This window comes from Elgaria multicarinata, chromosome 4, assembly GCF_023053635.1.
Source record: "Elgaria multicarinata webbii isolate HBS135686 ecotype San Diego chromosome 4, rElgMul1.1.pri, whole genome shotgun sequence".
Taxonomy (NCBI): domain Eukaryota; kingdom Metazoa; phylum Chordata; class Lepidosauria; order Squamata; family Anguidae; genus Elgaria; species Elgaria multicarinata.
Genome location: NC_086174.1, coordinates 101,067,905 through 101,091,956, shown reverse-complemented (window position 1 = coordinate 101,091,956; position 24,052 = coordinate 101,067,905).

Sequence of the window (24,052 nt, the reverse complement as noted above, 5' to 3'; positions counted from 1 at the left end):
GCAAACACATGCTAGCATTCATCTCATTCCCGATTCTCAGTTCGATTTGTGCAAATTTGCTGATTTGCACAAATTTCCTCGGTAGACTGGAATCAGCCCCGCTTAGTGTATGGAGTAAATTTATGAAGATTTGGGAAGATTTGTGAAAGTCTCCCATTCAATTGCTGCTCGGTTTGTGCAAGTTTCCTGTTCATGCAGAGCAAGCAGGAATTGAAAACCCGAACAGGAATCAAACATGAGACAAGCAGTGAGATGACATTCGTAGAGTCCTAGTGATATCAAACATCACCTACTTTTAAGTTCCAAGTGCCCCAGCTATGGCCTCTCTTGGACAAGGAGAGCTTGCCCACAGTGGTACAGGTGTTGGTAACCTCAAGACTGGATGACTTGCAATGCACTTTACGTGGGGCTGACAAAGCTAGTCTGGAAGCTGCAGCTAGTGCAGAAAACAGGAACTCAACCATTGTCAGGAGCTGCCATGTTAACTCCTTTGCTGAGGAAACTGCACTAGCTACCAGGTCAAGTTTAAGATTTTGTGACTAATATATACAGTAGTGCTGTGCTGAATCCTGCCTCCTATTTTTGGGAACTTTTTTTTCCTTTTGGGGAGGGGACAGCATTTCCACATACCGTTTAAAAGCGTAGCCAGTTGTTTATGCATTTTCTATTTTTCTATTTTTTTATTTTTTTACTTATTTTAAAAAACCATCCCCAGCACTGGGAGGAGCCCGGAAGTTCTTCATGAATGGATGCCTACTGGAGGCCATGAGACCTTGCCCTCTCCAACAGGCATTCAAGAAGAGCTCGTGGTTGTTGTTGGGTGTTTTTTTTTTAAAAAAAAAAAATAGATCAAGCCCCCCTTCAAAACTCCCTACATTTAAACAGATATGTAGAAACTCTGTCCCCTACCACAAGGAGAAAATTCTCAGAAATTCTCACCTCTGCCCACCTCTTTCACAAGAGTTTCATTTCCCTCCCACCACCCACGAAATGCTGAAAACGGAATAATTGAAATTTTCAGCACAGCACTAATATAAAGCCCTAAACAACTTGGGACTAGGATACTTGAGAGAGCACTTTCTCCCTTTCCAACCTGCCTGGTCACTGAGATCATCAGATGAGACATTCCTGCTGGTTCTACATGACAATTCACCCAGCATACAGCCTTCAGTGTGGTGGCTCCCTCTCTGCGGAACTCCCTGCCTCTGGATGTTTGGCAGGCACCAATATTGTTAGGTTTCTGGCACCTGCTGAAGATATTTTTATTTCAACAAGCCTTCTTCAATTGACCAGCTACAGTTTTTATTAGTATTCTGTTTTTGAAATGATTAATGTTAATTTTGTTACAACTTTAATATTGTGTTTTATTCCTTTCATCTTTTAGTGTTCACTCCGCCAGAATCTGTTTAGATGTGGAGTGGTATACAATAAATAAATAAATAAATATTTCAGGCCCTGAACCAAAACTGGGCAAACCAGCAATTTGAGGGGATTTGGCTCTAGTGTGCAGAAGTATTCAAATGTCCATTGAAATGCATCATTGTTAGCTCTTTCAGACTGTCTAATCTGTATGCCACCCTGAGATCTTAATGATATAGGGTGGGATACAAATGTTTTAAATAAATAAATGAATAAATAAATAATTCACATGCTATTCTAAGCATCATTATTTCTGGCCCTGCAATATTCAGGAACATAGCTTCTTTCATTTCTCCTTATTTTGATTCCACCATAGCGTGCTGCCGTCATGTACATATCACCATGTAGTTTGAACCTTTCCCAAGATTCTGCAACATAAACTCAGAGCTTTGGTTTTTTAGGGGACTTCACACGTTCCATCTCGGTAGTTTCCTCTGTTCTTCACAGCAGTCTGCCTTTGAATCCATCTTTTCTTCGCCACCCCACTCCTGGTACCGTGTTATGTTCTGCTTCACTTAAACAGATTAAACTTTAACTTAACTGGCTTTATTATAACAAAGAGATCACAGTGTCTGATTACTGTCTCCTGGCTGGAACCCATTCTCTGTGGTAATATAATTTGCTCTTCTTAAAGGGAAAGCTTACTTTCCCAACAGTTACAGCCAATAACACAAACCAAGGGTCAAACAACACATTACGTTAATTATATAGCATGTAGCAGACCAAATGGAGACTTTTTTTCTTTTAAAAATTTCTGTGCATGGGGGTGGGGTGGGGGATAAAAACATCTGTGGGGGGGAAGGTTTAATCCTTTCTGGTCTGATCCAAATAGGGGCTGGTGCACTTACTCTTGAGTAAGAAAGCAATTGATAGCATCTGAGTTACATTTTATGTTCCTTGAAAATCCTAAATTTAATTATTAAAAAAGTTGTGGCCCTTAGCCTAAACATCTATCTTATGTCTTTATTCCGGGGGGGGGGGCATGATGAAATTAAACTAGTGCTGGCCCAAATCCTGCCCCCTTGTTTTCGGGAACTTTCTCCCTGTGAAAGACAGGGATGTTTTTTCTGACTCTCTCACAGGGAAGGGGGGAAATTCAGAAAAATTTCTCCTTGGGGAGGGCAACAGGGTTTCTACATACCCTTTTTTAAGTGTAGCCAGTGGCTGAGGGGGCTTCTTCCTATTTGTTAGTTTTTTTTAAAAAAAACCCAAAACAACAATAAACAAAAAACAACCACTACCTTCCTCCAGCATTTGGAGGAGCCCAGCAGTTCTTAGTGAATGCCTATTGGAGGTCATGTGACCTCTCCCTCTCCAATAAGCATCCAGAAAGCACTCCTGGGCTCCTGAAAATGCTGGGGGGGGGGGTTAAAAAGAAAGAAAGCCCCTCAATAACTGGCTACATTTAAAAAGGTATGTTGAAAACCTGTCCCCTTCTCCAAGGACAAAATTCTCCAAAATTCTCACCTCTCCCAGCCTCTTTCACCCGAGTTTTCATTTACCACCCCCCAACAATCCCAGTTGATGTAACCTTCCCTCATAGGGAGATGCTCCAGCTCCTTAATCATTTTTGTTGCCCTTTTCTGCACTTTTTCCAGCTCCATAATATCCTTTTTTAGCTGTGGTGACTAGAACTGTACACAATATTCTAAGTGTGGTTGCACCCTAGATTTATATAAGAGCAGTATGATACTGGCCATTTTATTCTCAATTCCTTTTTTTATAAATGCCTAACATAGAGTTTGCCTCCTTTACAGCAGCCGCACACTGGGTGGACATTTTTATTGACTTGCCCACCACAATCCCAAGATCTCTTCCTTGTTTGTTCACTGCCAGCTCAGATCCCATTAGGTTATACTTGAAATTGGGATTTTTTGGCCCAACATGCATCACCTTACACTTGCTTACATTGAACCGCATCTGCCATTTGGATGCCCATTCTCCCAGCTTGGAGAGATCCCTTTGGAACTCTTCACAATCCCTTTGTATTTTAACAACCTTAAGTAATTTGGTGTCATCGGCAAACTTGGCCACTTCATTGCTCACTCCTAATTCCAGATCATTCACACAATGTTAGTTCCCATGCTTGTTGTATACATATGAAGGGAGCCCATGTTTCACTAAAAGCAGTGGGAATTATAATTCCACATGAATGTCATAATAACTGTCCTATTCCAACATCTCCTGTGGGCATCATTGTGCTGTGGAGAACATACTTTGCCCTGCCTATTAAGGCTAACTCATTCATTTCAGGGTAAATATTTCTTTAATGTAAAACTGACCCCTCTGTTGAAAATAATAGGAGATCCATATGGACAAGAGCTTCTGGAGCAGGGAAAGCATGTTTAAGAATCAAAGGCAAAAGTTTGGAAGCTTAGGAATTTGTTTTTTTAAGCTACCATTATCTTACACAGAAGCAATCGCATAACCAGAAATGTCATGAGCAAAGGAGAATTATGCATATTAATCTGGTCTCTACTCTTGCCATTAATACGCTATAGATTCTATCTTTACTTTCAAATTCATTATTTCTTTAATGAAAAAAGAAAGATATTTTAATGGTAAAAATATCAAAATGATTAATGGCATGTCTGCTAATGACATTTTAAAAGTATTTTGGGCTGGAAATGTGACACTATAATCATTAAAAATCAGATTCAATTTCCAAAGGTACTAATCTTAAAACTTTATACCACGAGCAGAAACATTAAAAATTATATCCAGTGAGTTCAGAGGCTTCTAATTGGATGAGGTGGGGGTGCAAAAGATTCAGGAGCTCTGACACAAAATAAATGTTCCTTCAGGAAACTTGTAAAGCATTTTCTGCAGTGAGATAACAGTTGAGAATATATGTGGACAAGACGCATGCTACACATTCAGTATAGCGAAAATTCCCAAACCACTGAAATCCTTTTTTACTGCAAGACATGGACTGATCCAAGACGTACATAATGGTTTGAAACAGAGGGGGGAAATCTAGCAATAAAAGCCCCCTCTCATGCATAATGCATGCACTCTCTCTATTGGAGCTTACATCTCAATCTGGTGTTTAATTATTCCCGCCTTATACCACACAACAGTGTGAATGGAATGAATATGTTCAGTGCAATCATTCTGTGCAGTTATTTTCCTTTGTTAATTAGGGGGGAAACAACAGCCACAAAACCGGAATTATTTTGTTTAAGAAAAGAAAAGCTGATATACACTTTTCCAATGTGTGTGTTTTTCTCCCTCTGTGTGCAGCATATCTAATCAGGCAATAGAGTAGGTGAATTGTTAAATTCTCCAAAAACATACCATCCTTGAATTTTCCCCTAGCCTCTGAACAATATAGATGGATGTTTCAAGCCCTTTTCATGTGTTACTTGGGCAAAGGAACAGTGCAGGTAGAAAAGAGATGTTAGACTGCCCCTACAGTCTATCTGGATATGCATTAGTAGAGACTAGGATTCCCCCAATCTGTTGCCCTCCCAACATTTTGGCCTTTAACTCCCACCAGCCCCAGCCACCATGGCCAATGGTCAGGAATCCTGGGAGCTGTAGTCCAAAACATCTGGATGACACCAAGTTGGGGAAGTCTAGTACATAGTGGGGAAGGCTATGAGCATAGACCTCTGCATATGTAGTCTTCCCTGAGCCAGTTTCTGGACTTGGGGAGGCCCACATGAATAGGGCTTTACACAGATAGGTTTTCCCACCTGAGATGTCTGTGCTAAGATGTGGGTGGTGGTGGTGAGCCAGAGGGAGCTGCACATTGTTGGACAGGGCCAGAGGTGCAGCTGTGCCTGACCCTTTCTACCTGCATTGGCTTTTTATGAAAGGGGTTACTGTAATTACGGAATCAACATCTGCACTAGCAACAGTATTTATCTGCTTCTTCTCCTTATTATCTCCTGCAGGTAACATGTGGAAGTGACAAAGCAGTGGCGTAACAGAACAATTTTTGCAACATGAGTGGGAATGACATCGGAAGGCCTCCCTACCCCAAAATGGGAATCCAGATGGGTGATGCCATACGAGCAAAACCTATCTGGATACGAATAGCTCGCCCAATCCCAATATGGCGTATAAGTGGCCTAGTCAGGATGTCCATTTAGGCCTCCATCACCCTTCGCTCAACTAAATAAATGTGGCCCTATTTTAAACCCAATACTTTTGTCTCATCTCATTATTTCACCTTCCGCAAATGTTACTGGCTGCTATGGCCACCAGCCGAGCTTCAGTTACAGCACAATATTATGGCTCCTGCTGTTGCACAGCACTAGAGGTCAGCATGATCAGTCCTCCTAAGCAATTCTTTGCCAGAACAGTCAGATTTAGAAAATACCTAGCAATCTCTGCCACCTGCTTTTGATGCAGGCACTGATTTCCCTGGCAGCAGAGATGAGCTGGACCGAAACAATCCAACTTTTTGGAGCCCACAGGGAAATGCAAGGAGTGCAAACTGCTCATCAGATTACCTGCCATGTACTGAACCTGTAAAAGTTCATCTCGTATTTCTAACACTTGGGAAAAAAAAGGAGAAAAGTTAAAGGGATGTCTTGGGTTAAATGGAGCAGGAGCTCATCAGCATTCAGCACCACTGCCATGGCATGAAGGATAAAAAATAACAGGGAAACATGAGAAGAGGAGTAGATAAAAGGAAGGCACTGAGAAGAAAAACATGTTGTTTCTTAATTGAGCTGGAGAGAAAGAAAGAGGGGAAGGGAGGGAAGACATTGCTTGCAGCTCTCTCTTGATGAGAAACCTTCCCGTGCTCCTGTTGTAGGTTAAAAATGCAGTGCTGGCCCTTCAATCTCGCAGTTAGAATATGATAAGTCAGTTGTGAAAAGTAGGATAATAGAGGAGACAGATAAAACACCATGCCCTCCAATGTGTCACAGCAATGAAAATGAGGGCACGAGGACGTGTCTACTTGTAACACCCCTACCCTCATGCCAATAATCATTTCCTGAGTGTCCCTGCCTTATCCCCCTTTCACCACACTGTTATGTATTGCTGAAGACTTTTCTCTTCTATATGCTGTGTTCATTTTCACTGCAATCGGCTGTTGGGCGCAGGTAAGTGAAGCAGGGCATTTTACTAAGCTCCCCATAACAGCTACCTTTTTCTTAAAAAACAACAAATCTTAACAATGTAAGCTTAAGGTGACAATGGATCTGCTTTTCCTTATTACAGAACAGCAACTAGGGATGGTTTTAGAAATGTTCTCCACTGAGTTTTTTTAAATGGATTTATATAATCTCTCAGAACTCAACGTGGACATGAAGACAACTTCCAGTCAGAGATTTGAACATTTCTGAAATTGTGATATGTTCTGTGAAACCATAAAAAAGTGTCCACTAACATGGACACATTTGAAACATGTGCAACGAAAAGTATGTACATTTTAAAAATGTGTTTGAATGCACTTTTGTCAATGGGTGCACACATACAAAAACGTGTACATTTGAAAATCTACTCAAAACTACTTTTCCTTATGTGTCTGTTTTTTGTGGGAAATAAATAAAAGTAATAATTGAAAAAACAAACAAACCTACAAATGCATTTCTGTGAGGAAACACAGCAAGCCATGCAGAATGGTGGGAAGAATTACAGCCCGGCCATTTTTTTCCTGACTCACCCATTACGGCTCCTGCCAATTCCATTGCACAATTGGGACCCACTTCTTTCACAAGGGAGATTTAACGCTTCCTAAAGTAAGCCCAGAAATGACTGGAAATGTTGGTTTCCAGGAGGAGGCACATTGGCGGAGCTCCCTGAAGTGAGCTCCATTGACCTGCCTCCTTCCAGAAATGAACATCTCCACTTGTTTTGGGTTGTCCCAGAAGTCCTAAATAGTCATTGTGCAACCACTTGCCCAATGGAATTGTGGGGGTGTAAAATAATCAATAGGGTCATAAGTCCCCTGTTGGATTCTGCCCCGGCAGAGGACAAACTTAAAAAATAATGGCCAAATGGCTTCCAGTCTGTTTCCGGGAACAATTCAAAGTGCTGGTTATGACCTATAAAGCCCTATATGGCTTGGGTCCAGGTTATCTGAAAGACCGTATTCTCCCTTATGAGCCTGCCCGTGCTTTGAGATCTTCTGGAGAAGCCCTTCTTTCAGTTCCTCCATCTTGACAGGCGCGCTTGGTGGGAACATGGGAGAGGGCCTTCTCGGTGGCTGCTCCAGTGCTTTGGAACACTCTTCCCAGGGAAGCTAGACTGGCTCCCTCCTTGTTGTGCTTTCGGAAGCAGGCTAAAACTTGTTTGTTCCAGCAGGCCTTTGGAGAATAATCTGGCCCTCCATCTATGTTAATGACTTATAATTTTGTTGTGTATTTTAAATGTTTCCCCCAAATGTATGTTTTAAACTTTGTAAGGCCGCCTGGAAGCCCAGTATTGGGCAAAAGGTGGGATACAAATATATATATATATATATATATATATATATATATATATGATAAATAATAAAACAATAAACAACATAATAGTGGAAGAAAAGCAGGCTAACAGGCATAGCTAAAATAAATTTATTTTCTATGTTTGCCTGATCAATAGAGAACCACTTTCTTATCAGTGTACTTGAAAATCCCATCTCAAAGCACTGATCTCATAGACCTTCAGCTCAGCAACATGCACCTGAGTTCTAAATTTAGTACAGCCATCCACAGACCAAGTTTGTCCTGACACTCCTCTCCTGGGTATGCTTGATGGTATATATCTATAACCTAAAGCATCATCAGTTGAGGGGGGATCGCTTTTCCTTACTGTTGCTTCCCCCCTGCTTCTGTCCCACAATACTTCCTCTTCCTTCACATGGGAAAGAAAGAGAAAGAAAGCAACAACCATGTGGCCCATTCAGTGGGCATTTTTATCCCACTGTTTCTCCTGCAATAGCAGGAAATGGCGGGACGTTTTGCTACAGCCGAAGAAGTTGGATTTTCTGGGTCTTTTTAGTGATGGGAAAACAAGGAGAAGGGGTGGGAGACATGCAAGAGGTTGGTGGCATCATCAAAAGGACCGATGAAAAACTTTGAGTGCCCAGTGATGAGCATGAGATACTTGTCTGATGATGCACCTTAACTGGGGATAGACAAATCTGTCAAGTTCAATTCTGCCCAGTTTCCCATTCATCCAAAATTAAGTTTGTTCTGTCCAATTTCCACATCACATTGTGAATTTTTACCTAAAAATCAACACAAAAATTCATACATAATTTCATTAACATGTATCTTAATATACAAATCTTTGGGCACACTTTTTCAAGGACACACTTTTTTTCCCTCAAGCAGTTAACCCTAATATATTTTTTCCTCAAGCAGTTAACCACATAATACATGGGTGCAAATTTTACTATTATACACATAATTAACATTAAAATGTTAAGCATTACAAAATGAAAGCATCCCCACTAGCTGTAGGGAAGGTACGGAGACTCCTAAGTTGGGTGGCGGGAATCCTTAATAAGGACTGCAGCACATGATTTAGAGATCATTCACCACAGACAGATGCATGTTCCTTAAATTCCTTAATTTCAGATTGAGCTTTAAACCTCCTATGTTCCAGAATAGTTGGACTTTTCAAGGACAACCATCTCATCATCCCTGAACACACCACTGTGATCTAATGTTTTGGCAACTGCAGCCATGCTAAATCTTAATTATATTGCAGCAATTTTTTCCTCTATTGTGTTTCCTTCTGAGATGCCTCTAAATGGGGAAAAGATGCCATATGGAATCTTCTGCAGCTGGCTCAACATTGACAAATGTACAGCTGTGTGTGACTTGCGTACAGGTGTTTCTGTCTGAGTGTTAGTCTGTGAGCAGGCGGCTTTCTTTCTTTTTTTAAGAGCTGGTAGCATGGCAAAGATGGATGATTGTCAGACTTGCTAACAACATTTACAAGTGCATGAGAAATGTAACACACAAACCCAATGTACTGTGAATAGAATTTTTGCTTGCTCTCTCTCTCTCTCTCTCTCACACACACACACCCCTCTCAAGTTCAATGTAGGATAAAGATAAGACTCATCTAATATTGCAAATTCTCCCCCTCCCCCACAAAACCATTTCTTTTCTATCAAATCTACCAAATCATTGAAACAAATGCCACAGAAAGAACTGGGACTTCTTTCTGAGTAAATATGTGAAAGATCAGGCTACATCATGCTTTAAAAAAAAAAAACCTAAGTTCACCACAAAATACGTGTCAAACAAGAAATCGAAACGTGTCAGTGCTCTGGAGAAGGTGTGGGAAGTGCCACACGCCGTGTCTGGCCATGGGGGGTGGCGGTATTGCGATGGTGGGGGGAGGAAAGCGGGACATTGTAATTCAGGGACGGTGTGCATTCTGTAGCACTGTGACAGTGACAGGTAATCTCTGAGGGCCTCCTGCTGTGGGTTTTATGGCTTCAGTGGTGGTGGGGATTAGGGTTACCTGTGAGGCTACCTCACCCACCTGGTGTTTTATGGCCTGGGAGGGGGTGACACAGGAAGGCCTCCCCTCCCCAAAAGGGGTGGTCCTGTCAGTGCTGATTGGCAGATGCCACTCAATAGGATTGGAATGTTTTCACCCAGTAACAGCTCACCTAGTTGCTGGCTGGCTAAGTCCTTTGCAGATCTAATTTGAATAAATGTGGTCCAATTTTATACCATACTTACATGTCTCATCTGGAGGAGATCCTGAAGCAAGGATGAAGCTGGCCAAAGTCCGCGAGGCTCGGGAGCAAGAGGTGAGGAGGAAGCTTCTCTTCAGGAGCCGCAGAAGCAAGAGAGCTTGGAGGGGTTCGACACCTACTTTTAAAGCCCGAAAACCCCTCCCAGCCCCAGTGGCGGGAAATCCTGCCAATGCAGGATAGCCACGTCTCTTCCCTGCCCCGCCCACAAAACCCTCCCCATGCCCAGGCTTTGCCGGGCATGGCAGAACGGGCCATCTCTTAATTCCATTCATACACTCACAAGCCTCTTACTAGGAAAGGCCATTGACCAATGGGAAAAGTAAATCAGGGAGAACAGCCAATGGCTGGTGCCGTCAGAGCGAAAAGTGGGTGGAGTTTGCAGTTTGAAGGATTGCATAGTGCTCCTTCCTTCCCTCCCTCTTCCTCTTCCTCTTTGTGTGAAGGCCACATAAAGTTACGCTGAGCACTGCAGTTCCCCACCCAAGCTGTGGAGTAATAGTCAAGGACAGCAGGTTCCATTTATTTCCAAAGAAACATACATAGGATCTGCCTTGCATTTAGAGTAAAGTTCCCTCAGAAGAGAGGGAATACAAAAACACACATTCCATAAAGTTGTGCCATGCAAAATAAAGTTAAGTTCTGGTTTTTATCACAAAGAAGGCATTGTAGCCAGGCACACCAGTTCTGTATCAACATTATAAAGAAAGAAAACCATATCAAGAGGAATTTGATACTGCATTTCTTAACACTCACTCCAAAACACATTAGGGAGATATATTTTGCATATTCGGCAATCTGTGTTGGGTGGCCATTTGAAAAGCAGCCATATGGGTGCTGTCGCTGCACATACCAGGCCTTTAGGGTCATTTGAATCCTAGCCCCGGTTTTTACAGCAGTGCTTAGGCGCCGCGAAGCACCTTATGACCGCACTTGCGTTCCTCCCCGACATCTGCATGGGAAGGAAGGGAAGTGCGAAATTTCCCAGTGTTTAAAAGAATAATAATAATAATAATAATAATAATAATAATAATAATGGGGAGAGGGAAGAAGAGGAATGGGGGCATTCCCCCCCCTTTTAAAAAAGTTATTTTCTGTATCTCTGCAGCTGGGCAGATACAGATAATACAAATAAAAAGAAATTGGGGGAGGAATGGGCAGCCAGAGGGAGGATACTCGGAGAGGGGGCAGGGATTCCGGGCGAACCATCTCTCCTTACTTTTACAAGCCCATGGTGACCAATAAAGGGGTGCCATGGGCTCCTCTGCCAAAAAAGTCAGGCTAAGTGTCCAACTTTTTTTCAGTGGAGTTTCTGGGGTTTGCCCCTGGATGACTTCGCAATGGCAGCTGCATCATGTAGATGATGCGTTGCTACTGTGAAGCCACCCCAGGGCAAACCCTTCATGTAGACATGGTCCTAGTCAGAAAAATATTTGGTGAGGGTGGAGTAAAGGCAAGAGAAAAAGACATTGCTTGCCGGTAAGAATATTAGTTGTAGGAGGCTACGTTTGCACAGAGAGAGTTTGAGGGAGGGGAAGAATATATCTGATACATTCCACCAGGCTCCACCCACCAATGTAAAGGTTTTGTAGTGGAACATGCTGAAAGACAGGAAAGGGGCAGGATAATGGGTGTGTAGAGAACCAATCTTAATTCTGCAAAGTATCCAGAAAGAGAAGCGGCTGGTTAAAAAGCTTCATCTAGGAAAGCTCAGTGCCTTGGCATGGCACTAGATGCATTTAGAATTAAGAAATGGGGGACCACTGATCACAGGTTCAACTCAGGACCAGAAGAGAACACATAGTCCTTTCTTTCGGAAATCCATTCTGTGTTTATTTCCGCAGCCTAATTTACAAAGGAAGGGGGTGAGAGTAAACAATTGGGAATAAAAATCCCTTGCAGATCTATCAGTACATCCGGATCTAACTTCTGCCTGACCTGCTGTATGTGAAATACTTTGAATATTAAAGAAGAAATTAATTGTTGTTGTTGTTGTTGTTGTTTATACCTGCTAAAGCCTTTAACAATATTTTCCATGGCTGCAAAGCCGTGTTCAGGGAGGAGTATGTTCACTTACAAAATGTTTCCCAAGGTAGCTTCTATTTTAAGAGCTATCTACATAGATGTTATTAATTTTGCCTAATAATCTTTGGCATCATTAATCTTCTGTTTTGTTTTTTCAGACTCCATTTCCTGTTTAATTTAAAAGTAGAAGTTACTAAGTAGATTACTCAGGAAAGTGTGAATGAAATCTGCTTTAGCACTTTGGGTTTGGACTGAGCTGCCATATTAAACCCAGGCTAGTCTGCTTACAGTCTTTCCCCTGGAATCACAATGTCAGCCATTTGCCTTGCCTATGAAAAGAAATAATGAAGTTGTGTGGGTTTAACTTTCTATTAAAAGAATGGGAACTAAGAATCTAATATGACTAAAGGTGCTTTCAGATGGAACTAACAATCAGAAGGGATTGTACAGTGATTTTGACTTTTCCTCCTTACCAGATTTTTCTTCTGGTTAGAAAAAAGGCAGAAGTGGTGTGAAAACATAGGAGAGTTATACTTGGAAAATGATTACATAAAGATGCTGTGTCTGAGGCAAAGTGCTTGCACAATTAAAACCTCATCTATTAAAATGGAGCAACTAATGCATGAGATTCTCTTTTATTAAAGGCACATGTTACATAGAATACATGGTTTGCTTATTATGGAGTAAGTGGAGGGGTCCCAGTTGAGATTGGAACCCTAGAATGGGAGGTTAGAAGCTTTTAATCCTTGTTCTCTACTGCAGATCTGATTGGGATCAGGACTCCTGTGCCTGCAATTTACATTATCAAAAAGTGTTTCATTAAAGAAAAATGAATCATTATTTGGCCATATATAAACTACATACATGGGCCCTCCAATTTGGATCAGGACCACAGCAGCAGGAAAGATTAAAGCACCCTATCCCTCATACTAAGGTCGTAATCCACATCTGGACCCCTGTGATTACTCTAGAGTAAAAAAGAGATTCCTGCTCACTACAACTTTGAAGTGTTTGCTTGGCCATTTGTAGCCTGCCATAGTTTAAAATCAAACCCAGCAAGGTGTGAAAACTTAACCTTACACAATATTTAACTATAGCGAAAATACCTGTGTTACCTCTCTGATTGAGCATATCAACCAGATTGACACATTTTAGTTTCCATGGCTGAATTCAGCCCTGGGGGGGAAATAAAGAACAAAGGCATATAAAGAGCCAATTTCCTCGTACTATAAATAGCTACACTTAGCTGCTAGCAAAGCCTCCCCAGGTGACTCCACAACCCTCTTCTAGTTTAACAACATCAGCTGCTATGAAATCTATAGAGAGCTATACCTTGCCTTTTTCTCTCATTCACCCAGCCAACAGAAGCATCACTCAAGTACTTTCAAGTGTGGCTATGGCAGATAGTAGATCAAGTTGGCATGACCATATCACTCTTATCAATCAAAAATAGCACAGGGGTATGCTTGTAGAGCTCTGTGTAAAAGGAAAATATTACCAATTAAGCTCCATGTTAACATGGTGCATGCAGCCCTCCACTCTAGTTTCTACACCAGGCAAAGTTCTAACTTAGGGGTGAGCCAAAACTAGATCTCCAGATGTTTTAGCCTTCAGCTCCACATTTCACCATTGGCCATGCAGGCAGAGCTTCTGGAAACTGAAATCCCAAACATCTGGATAGGGCTGTGCACTGCCTCATGGCTGAACCCCAAATTTGAGCAGAAACAGGCCGATTCAGCCTCCTCCGGTCCAAATCCAGAGTGGTACTGGATAAGGGTGAGGCACCCCCAAAGCAGATCAGAATGAATCTGAATCACTTTGGGATGCTTTGGCCTGATTTGGGTCGTAGTGAGCTGCTGCCCCTGCCTGCCACAGGCCCAACCGGGAGTCCATTGAACTCCCCCTCTCCCTCTCCCTCTCCCCTCCTACCCTGCTCTGCCCCATAATGTGGAACTGCTCTGCTCACTGCCAGTAAGGACTTACTTTAGCCACACATCTTCATTATGGATGTAAGAAGAGAAGTAGCAAGAGGGAGAGCAGGGAGCTCAATGGACTCTTGGGCCATGGCTAGACCAGGCCTATATCCCGGGATCATCCCTGTGCATCCAAATGACACATAGGGGATCCCAGGAGCAGGCAAGGATGACCCCTCCATTTGCCTGGGATAATCCTTTGGTCTAGCTAAGGCCTTGGTCAGCCTTGCAGCAGGAAGAGGCAATTGCTCACAACCAACCTGCACTGGGCTGTTAAAGACAGATAGGGGCTCTGCCATTTGCAACCATAGAGCTAGGAAAACTACAGAGCCCCCATCTTCATTTAACATGGTGGCTCTAATTGAGGATGCATGCCTAAGGTAAGTCCTGCAGGCGGTGGGGGCAGCGGTTCTAGGTCCTGCAGCAAGCAGGGAGGGAAGGGGAATCTAGTGGACTCCTGGTCAGCCTCATGCCCAGCTTTCTTGAGTGCCAGCCAAGCAGCTGCCAATCCACTTTGGGTGTATGTGTCCAAATACAGTGGTAAAGAGCCATAAACCTGGTAGCTGGTAAGGTGAGGGCCTTTTCTATTGCAGCACTCAAATTGTGGAATGACCTCCCCAGAGATGCTCACCTGGCACCTGCATTGTGGTCTGTTCGGTGCCAGGTGAAGACTTTTTTATTTCCCCAAGCCTTTTAAGCCTTCCCATTATATATATATATATATATATATATATATATATATATATATTATTGCATTTTTAAAAAATTGCACTGTGGTTGGCTTTTTCCCTTGGTTCCTGCTTTGATTTTACTGTGTGTGTGTTTTTTTACTGACAGTTTTTATATTATGTTTTATTGTGCTATTGAATTTCATGGTTTTAAGTTTTGCTTTGTGAAACACCCTGAGAGCTTTGGCTAATGAGCATTATAGAAGTGTAATACACACTTTAAATAAAAGCAGCAATTTGCTGACTTTTGTTAGAAAATCACAATTCCCCGCCCCCTTTGCACTTGCAAGCACTAATAACTAGGGGTGTGATCCGCTCCGATTAGGAGCGTAGAAGCAGTAGCGGATTGGCCTGCTCCGCCTTACCCAGAGGCGGAGTAGGAGCGGACCGCGGACCCCCTAGAAGCAAGGTGAAGAGAAGCGACCATTTTTCGGAGCTCCTAGTTCAGGCGGAGCGCTCCGGTCGCCATCTTGAAAACATTTCGCCATAGGATTGCATTGCGGCAAATAATCGCGCATAACTAGGTTGTTTTTGAAGCTATCGTTCTAGAAATTTTTGTGCTCAGAGAGTCGTGGATGGGGGTCATTTTGAGACCACTCTCACCTCTCTGCGTTGTCTGGGTCGCGTGCTATATTTTTGTGAAAATCGGGTCAACCGCGCGGCTCAAACGGCGTTTTCGGCTTTTCGCCCATAGGATTGCATTGAGGGAAAGAATCGGGGATAACTGGGGGGGGGGGGGGGTTTAAGCTATCGTTCTGAAAATTCTTGTGCACAGAGAGTCGTGGATGGGGGTCATTTTGAGACCACTCTCACCTCTCTGCGTTGTCTGGGTCGCGTGCTATATTTTTGTGAAAATCGGGTCAACCGCGCGGCTCAAACGGCGTTTTCGGCTTTTCGCCCATAGGATTGCATTGAGGGAAAGAATCGGGGATAACGGGGGGGGGGGGGTTAAGCTATCGTTCTGAAAATTCTTGTGCACAGAGAGTCGTGGATGGGGGGTCATTTTGAGACTACTCTCAACTTTCTGCGTCGTACGGGTCGCGCGCTAGAAGTTTTTAAAAAATCGGCGGGAAAAATACCTTTTTCAAAGGGCTGAGGGGCAGAGTCAGCTCCCGGTCATGATGATCCCAAAGTTGGAGGAGGGCATAGGCAAAACAGGTAACTTGGGATTCTGGGAAACTTCTCTTTCTTCATCTGAACGGGCTTTTCCCCATGTTTTTTAACACAGTAGCCCCACCAAATGCACAAACACAACCTGAAATCATATACTAAGCCAAGAATAAGAGATAGAAACACAGCACTGCTCCCCACCCTAACCTTGGTGAACAACTGAATAGATGTGGTGCAAGGGGATGAGCTCCCCTAGGGCATCTCATCGTGGACGTGCCCCCACTCTCTCCTGCACTGGAAGGCCATTAGAGCCTTCCAAAGAGAGTAAAACGGTGGAGCAATGCCTATCATGAGTTGAAGTGAATGGTCACTTTTCAGTGGTGGAGCAATGCCTGTTCTGAGTCGAAGTGAGCGTTTTACTTCTTCTCAGAGCTGTTGGTGGCTGTCTTGAACTGGCAGCTACTTCCCCCTCCCCCGGGCACGTCCCCCTATTGCTGGTAAAAGACAGATATAGCCTTTTTAAAAAAATTCTTCTTGCTGTTTATTGAGCAACACTGCTGCTTTTAATTCCACCCCTCCTTTGTTTATTTATTGATTTATTCCATTTTATATGCATTACTGGCTTATCCTTGGCTCACTTCCTTATGCCCCCAGAAATGCCAGCTGCATGCCTGCCTGCCTTCCCTCCCTCCTCCCCTGCCCACCTCGCAGGGATGTTGTGTGTGGGGTGCCCGATTTTCAAAAATTCGCCAAAAATCAGGGGATGATGGGATTGCTTTGAAACTTGGCCTGCGTGTGTATATCCCCATGAGGTGTCATGGTGCCAAACATGAGGTTTCTAACTTGAACAGAAAAAAAGTTGTATAATTTTTTAGCTTTCAATGCAAGCCTATGGGGGGGGGGGAAACGGAGCTCCGGATCCGGAGCTCCGAGCAGAGCGGAGCGGAAGTGGGCGGAGCAGGGGCGGGGCGGAGTGGCCCGATCCGGAAAATGGCGGATCTGCAAGTGAAGCGGAGCGGGGGGTCCGTGCACACCCCTACTAATAACATTGTGCTAGAGCTGATTTACACTTGTGCAATGCTATTAGTTTTAGTGCTGTGACAACCTAGACCTAATTGCTTAAAGGGAGAAAGTTCATGTAAGGACCAAGTTTGCTAGTGAACTCTGAATAGTGAACTCTCCCACACTAGAGGCCTTCAAGAGGCAGCTGGACAACAATCTGTCAGGGATGCTTTAGGGTGGATTCCTGCATTGAGCAGGGGGTTGGACTCGATGGCCTTGTAGGCGCCTTCCAACTCTGCTATTCTATGATTCTATGTTCAGCTGACAGATGCAACCTTGATGAATTTCTAATAATTCTGAAATCAGCATATCCATACCTTTTTGTGTAGACGTTACCTCGTAACTAATATTATTTATTGTCCCATAAAATTAGGACTCACATTCTAAATTATCTCATTGTTACTAAACATTCTCACCAAATTAAAACACACCAAAAAAGAAAAGAAAAGAAAAGAAAGGCTCTAACATACGCCTTGCAGGATAGATAAGATAGATTCTGAATCGTACCTTGAGAAGATGGTTGCTGACTTGGTTGCTGGCTGCTGGTTGCTGACTTGGAGCTGAGCAGAAGCAGGGAAAAGCAGCTGGCCCAGCTCAAGGAGGAGCTAGAAAAGTAAGCCAGATTCCCAGGGAGCGAGCGAACAGGAAGAGCAAACAGGAGTTTGGCAGGGGGAGTGTAGGGGAAGAGGAGACCAAGGAAAGGGGAACAAGAGAAGCCTCAAGGAAACCCAGGAGGCTGCCAATTCAAAGAGGCCGTGTGCTTGCCATGTGCTCCTGAGTGCTGAGTGAGAGGTTGGTGTTTATAATTGCTGCAGGAGCTGAAGGGGGAGTGGCCTGATTGTCAGTTGGTCTCAGCAATCAGTGCCTAATTGCTGTTGATTGTTGTTGGCCTTTCAGTGACCTCATTCTGGTTGCTGACTTGGAGCTGAGCAGAAGCAGGGAAAAGCAGCTGGCCCAGCTCAAGGAGGAGCTAGAAAAGTAAGCCAGATTCCCAGGGAGCGAGCGAACAGGAAGAGCAAACAGGAGTTTGGCAGGGGGAGTGTAGGGGAAGAGGAGACCAAGGAAAGGGGAACAAGAGAAGCCTCAAGGAAACCCAGGAGGCTGCCAATTCAAAGAGGCCGTGTGCTTGCCATGTGCTCCTGAGTGCTGAGTGAGAGGTTGGTGTTTATAATTGCTGCAGGAGCTGAAGGGGGAGTGGCCTGATTGTCAGTTGGTCTCAGCAATCAGTGCTTAATTGCTGTTGATTGTTGTTGGCCTTTCAGTGACCTCATTCTGGTTGCTGACTTGGAGCTGAGCAGAAGCAGGGAAAAGCAGCTGGCCCAGCTCAAGGAGGAGCTAGAAAAGTAAGCCAGATTCCCAGGGAGCGAGCGAACAGGAAGAGCAAACAGGAGTTTGGCAGGGGGAGTTCGGCAGGGGAGGTCAAGGGGGAGGCCTCTAAATAATAATAATAATAATAATAAAAATAAATAAATAAAATAAAAATAAAAAAGAGGTGGGGGGAAAAAGAAAAGCATAAAGAGAAAAAAAAACCCCACAAAACCACCACCAAACAAAAGCAAAAAAAACCCCAACAGATTACTTTCCCTTAAGACATCCTCATATAGTTGTGTACCTTCAGAGAGGACACAACAAAGCAAAGGCAATTCTACTATAATCAAAAAGGAAAAAAACCAAAGCAGAAATCGACATTATGGATGGAAAGGAGTCCCTAGAGGTAGTGACCTGCAAAGGGTGTGCAATGTTCGTGTTTCTGCCTGAGCTCAACATGGCGTACACCTGCAACAAGTGCAAGCTGATGGCACTTTTGGAAGAAAAAGTGAGAGGACTTGAGCAGCGAGTGTCCACCCTCCAAGGAATAAGAGAAGTCGAGGAGTTCTTAGACCGAACGGTGGAACTGCAACAGCAACAAGAAGCACATGAGATTGAAGAACAACAGCCAGCTGAAGCAGAAGTGGAGTATGCTGAGGGGAGGAAAGCCAATGAAGAGGAAACTCCCTGGAAAAGAGTGACAGTTAGAAGAGGAATTAGAGGGCGTTCTGCACCGGTGGAGCCATTGCAGTTAAGCAACCGCTTTCAGCTTCTGGAGAATGAGACTGAAGGACAGTTTGCAGAGGAAGAAGTACAGGAGGCACCATGCAACAGTGACCAAGAGACAGAAGGTAGGTCAACCAAGAAGAAGAGAAGAGTAGTCGTTGTGGGAGACTCCCTGCTGCGTGGGATTGAAACCCAAGTATGTCGTGAAGACCCATGGACTCGCCAGGTGTGCTGTCTCCCTGGAGCACAGATTAGAGATGTGACTGAAGGGTTACCGAAGCTCATAAAGCCCACGGACACATACCCCTTTCTTCTCATCCATGTGGGAACAAATGATGTCGCCAAGCAGAGCTACAAAGAAATCATTTCAGACTTTGAAGTTCTGGGAAGGAAACTGAAGAACTTTGGGGCCCAGGTAGTTTTCTCATCCATCCTCCCGGTTCTTGGAAGAGGATTAGAAAGGGAAAGAAAAATACTCCGGATGAACGACTGGCTTCGAAAGTGGTGCCATCGTGAGAGTTTTGGATTCTGGGACCACGGGCTACGCTACTTGGAACATGGACTGCTGGCAAGGGATGGGTTGCACCTCACAAGGGCTGGAAAGAATGAGTTCGGCCACAGCATGAAGAACTTCATCAGGAGGGCTTTAAACTGAATCTTGCGGGGGTGGGAGACGTAAATTTTGAGGCAGCAATGGATGAAGGCCAATGCACCACAGTACAGAGAACAGCTCCAACAGAGTCCCAAAATAGTGTCTGCAACAAGGTAGGAACAAAGCCAGACTATAAAACACATGGTCTTCGATGTCTATATACTAATGCCCAGAGCATGGGAAACAAACAGAATGAACTTGAACTCTTATTACATGAAGGCAAATACGACTTGATAGGTATAACTGAAACTTGGTGGGATGACTCCCATGACTGGAATATAGCAATTGAAGGATATAACTTGTTCAAAAAGAACAGAAGAAATAGAAAGGGAGGTGGAGTTGCACTATATGTTAAAAATACCTATCCCTGCACAGAAATACAGGCGGATGAGATTGGGAGCCCCGTCGAGAGCGTCTGGATTAAAATAAATGGGGCTAGGAATAAAAAGAATATGATAATCGGAGTCTACTACCGACCACCCAATCAAGGAGAAGACGAGGACGAAACTTTTGAGAAACAAATTGCCAGTGTTTCAAGGAAGTGTGATGTAGTAGTGATGGGGGACTTCAATTACCCTGATATCTGTTGGGAGACCATTACTGCCAAAAGCGGCCCTTCCAAGAAATTCCTGACATGTATGGGTGATAACTTTCTCCTACAGAAAGTGGTGGAAGGAACTAGAGGGTCAGCAATCCTTGACTTGTTATTGACCAATAGGGATGACTTAGTGGATAAAGTGGCAGTTATGGGAACTTTGGGGGAAAGTGACCACGTCATACTTGAATTCTTGATTATGAAGGAGACAAAAGTCGAGCGTAGCCATACACGTACTCTGGATTTTAGGAAAGCTGATTTTAATAAACTCAGAACTATAATAAGTAAGGTCCCGTGGCAAGGGAGCCTAAAAAGAAAAGGAGTGCAGGATGGGTGGGAGTATCTAAAAAATGAAATTTTAAAGGCACAGTTACAAACAATTCCAACAAGGAGAAAAGATAGAAGACAACAGAGGAAACCAATGTGGCTCCACAAAAAGCTTATTGATGAACTGAAAACAAAAAGGGATACATATAGGAAGTGGAAGGAAGGCCAGGCTACAAAAGAAGAGTACAGACAAGTGGTGCAGAAGTGCCGAAATGGCGTCAGGAAGGCTAAAGCTGTGAATGAGCTGAGATTAGCGAGGGATGCTAAAAGCAATAAAAAGGCTTTCTTCAGATACGTGAGTAGTAAAAGACAGAGGAAAGAAATGGTGGTTCAACTGCTTAATGAGGATGGCAAATTGATAACAGACGACAAACAAAAGGCTGAAGTGCTCAATTCCTACTTTGCCTCGGTCTTCTCCCAAAAGCAGATCTATGACCCCCCTGGAAAAAGTGAAGCAGAAGTTGAGGGGGCAGGATTGCAGTTTGAGATTGATAAACAAATGGTCAAAGAACACCTAATTTCCTTGAATGAGTTCAAATCCCCAGGGCCCGATGAACTGCATCCAAGAGTAATGAAGGAGCTAGCGGAAGAACTCTCAGAACCTTTGTCTATTATCTTTGCAAAATCATGGAAGACGGGTGAGGTGCCGGACGACTGGAGGAGGGCTAACGTTGTCCCTATCTTCAAAAAGGGCAAAAAGGAGGAACCTGGGAACTACAGACCAGTCAGCCTGACATCCATCCCTGGGAAAATTCTGGAGCAGATTATAAAGAAGTCAATCTGTAAACACCTTGAAATCAATGCAGTGATTACTAGAAGCCAACATGGATTTGTCAGGAACAAATCCTGTCAGACTAATTTGATCTCATTTTTTGATAGGATAACCTCCCTTGTGGACTGTGGGAATGCTGTGGATGTCATATATCTTGACTTCAGCAAAGCTTTTGACAAAGTACCACATGACATTCTGATTAACAAACTAGCTAAAAGTGGGCTAGATGGAACAACTATTAGGTGGATCCACAGTTGGCTACAGAATCGGACTCAAAGAGTACTTATCAATGGAACCTTCTCAAACTGGGGAGAGGCAACGAGTGGGGTGCCGCAGGGCTCAGTCCTGGGCCCAGTGCTCTTCAACATTTTTATTAATGATTTGGACGAGGAGGTGCAGGGAACGCTGATCAAATTTGCAGATGACACCAAATTGGGTGGGATAGCTAATACCCTGGAAGACAGAAACAAACTTCAAAGTGATCTTGATAGGCTGGAGTGCTGGGCTGAAAACAACAGAATGAAATTTAATAGGGATAAATGCCAAGTTCTACATTTAGGGAATAGAAACCAAATGCACAGTTACAAGATGGGGGACACTTGGCTCAGCAATACTACAAATGAGAAAGATCTTGGAATTGTTGTAGATCACAAGCTGAATATGAGCCAACAGTGCGTTATGGCTGCAAGAAAGGCAAATGCTATTTTGGGCTGCATTAATAGAAGTATAGCTTCCAAATCACGTGAGGTACTGGTTCCTCTCTATTCGGCCCTGGTTAGGCCTCATCTAGAGTATTGCGTCCAGTTCTGGGCTCCACAATTCAAGAAGGACGCAGACAAGCTGGAGCGTGTTCAGAAGAGGGCAACGAGGATGATCAGAGGTCTAGAAACAAAGCCCTATGAAGAGAGACTGAAAGAACTGGGCATGTTTAGCCTGGAGAAGAGAAGATTGAGGGGAGACATGATAGCACTCTTCAAATACTTAAAAGGTTGTCACACAGAGGAGGGCCAGGATCTCTTCTCGATCATCCCAGAGTGCAGGACACGGAATAACGGGCTCAAGTTAAAGGAAGCCAGATTCCGGCTGGACATCAGGAAAAACTTCCTGACTGTTAGAGCAGTGCGACAGTGGAATCAGCTACCTAGGGAGGTTGTGGGCTCTCCCACACTAGAGGCATTCAAGAGGCAGCTGGACAACCATCTGTCAGGGATGCTTTAGGGTGGATTCCTGCATTGAGCAGGGGGTTGGACTCGATGGCCTTGTAGGCCCCTTCCAACTCTGCTATTCTATGATTCTATGAAGATAACTCCTAACCCAAAATTTGCTAATTAAATGTAAGTCTATGAATTCTTCTAGACTTTTGTATATCAAGCCTTTTGATGTATAGACCTTATACTTCTTTTTTTGGTCATTAATTGATAAGCAAAACTTTAAGTACTCTTTTGACCTAAAACTTATACAGTCTCATAGTCATTACTCAAAATAACTCTTCTTGGACCTGATTGGTAGGGCTTTAATTCAACACTTTCTCTTTGTCTACCAACCAGGTCATCTCAACAACAGATGTCAGTTACTCAGAATTCATTATGAACCTGCTTATGTCTTCATATGTCTTCCCTTTAAAAAAATTATTGTTATTTACTTATTTATACCTCCAAATTCTAAATTTTATTTCATTAAACATTTCCAGTTGTTCAACACATAGGAAGTGTGTGCAAAGTATCTTCTGTGTACTCTATATCTCTTCTCTCTATGGGCTCATGGGTCACATCTACACCTTGTGTCAAATCATTATGATCTCATTATAGCAATACTATATCCCTCTTGCACATTTACACCTTGAAGGAACACAATGACATTTGTTGCAGTATTTTGGATAAGTTGGAATAAAAAGCAGGAAATAACACTATGAAAGTGGTATATGGAAGGTCCCCTTCAATACCACGATAAAACAGAAGTATAGAACTAGCCACAATGCCTGGAGCTTCCAACTCTGACCAAGAATTTTTTTTTTATCACAGAAATACAAAGAAGCAAGAACATGTAGAGCCTTCCCCTTTTCAGGTGCATAACCCAATATTGGATTTTGTTTACTGGTCACACTACAATGTGACAAAGAAACTAGCTTTTATGGATATGTTTAAATATCAATACAGTCCCATATCTTGGAATGCTATGATTACTGCTTCCTTGAACCAACGTCATGCAGCTGGATGCCTCTCCTGCTGATTTTCATTGGAGACACAAATATGTTTAGCTCTCCTTGCCCAAGAAGTGTGGCTGTATCTCTTTTAGAACTCCACAAGGTGCAAAGAGAAGCAGAAAATTGGGAACCAGCATATCTTTACTTGAATATTGATTATATAATATCTACTTCTACCCTTTGGAGGTTCATTGCCCATTAGCAAACAGTTTACCTGAGCAGAAGATAATGTTTCAGATGCTATAAGAACTGCAGTATAGCAAGCAGTTTTAAATCAGCTCAGTCCCTGTTGGAAAAAAAAAATCTTATTCGGCATAAGACTATTTAAACTTTTTCAAGAGTAAGCAAACAAGATGAATATATTTTCTCTCATCTTCAGCTGTCAGTCGATGCTCTCATATTCCCTGTCATCAGTTCTAGGGAGATTTTCATATCTATACAACAAGCATCCCTCTAGGAATTAGTCTGATCATTTCCACAAGTTGTTTATTAT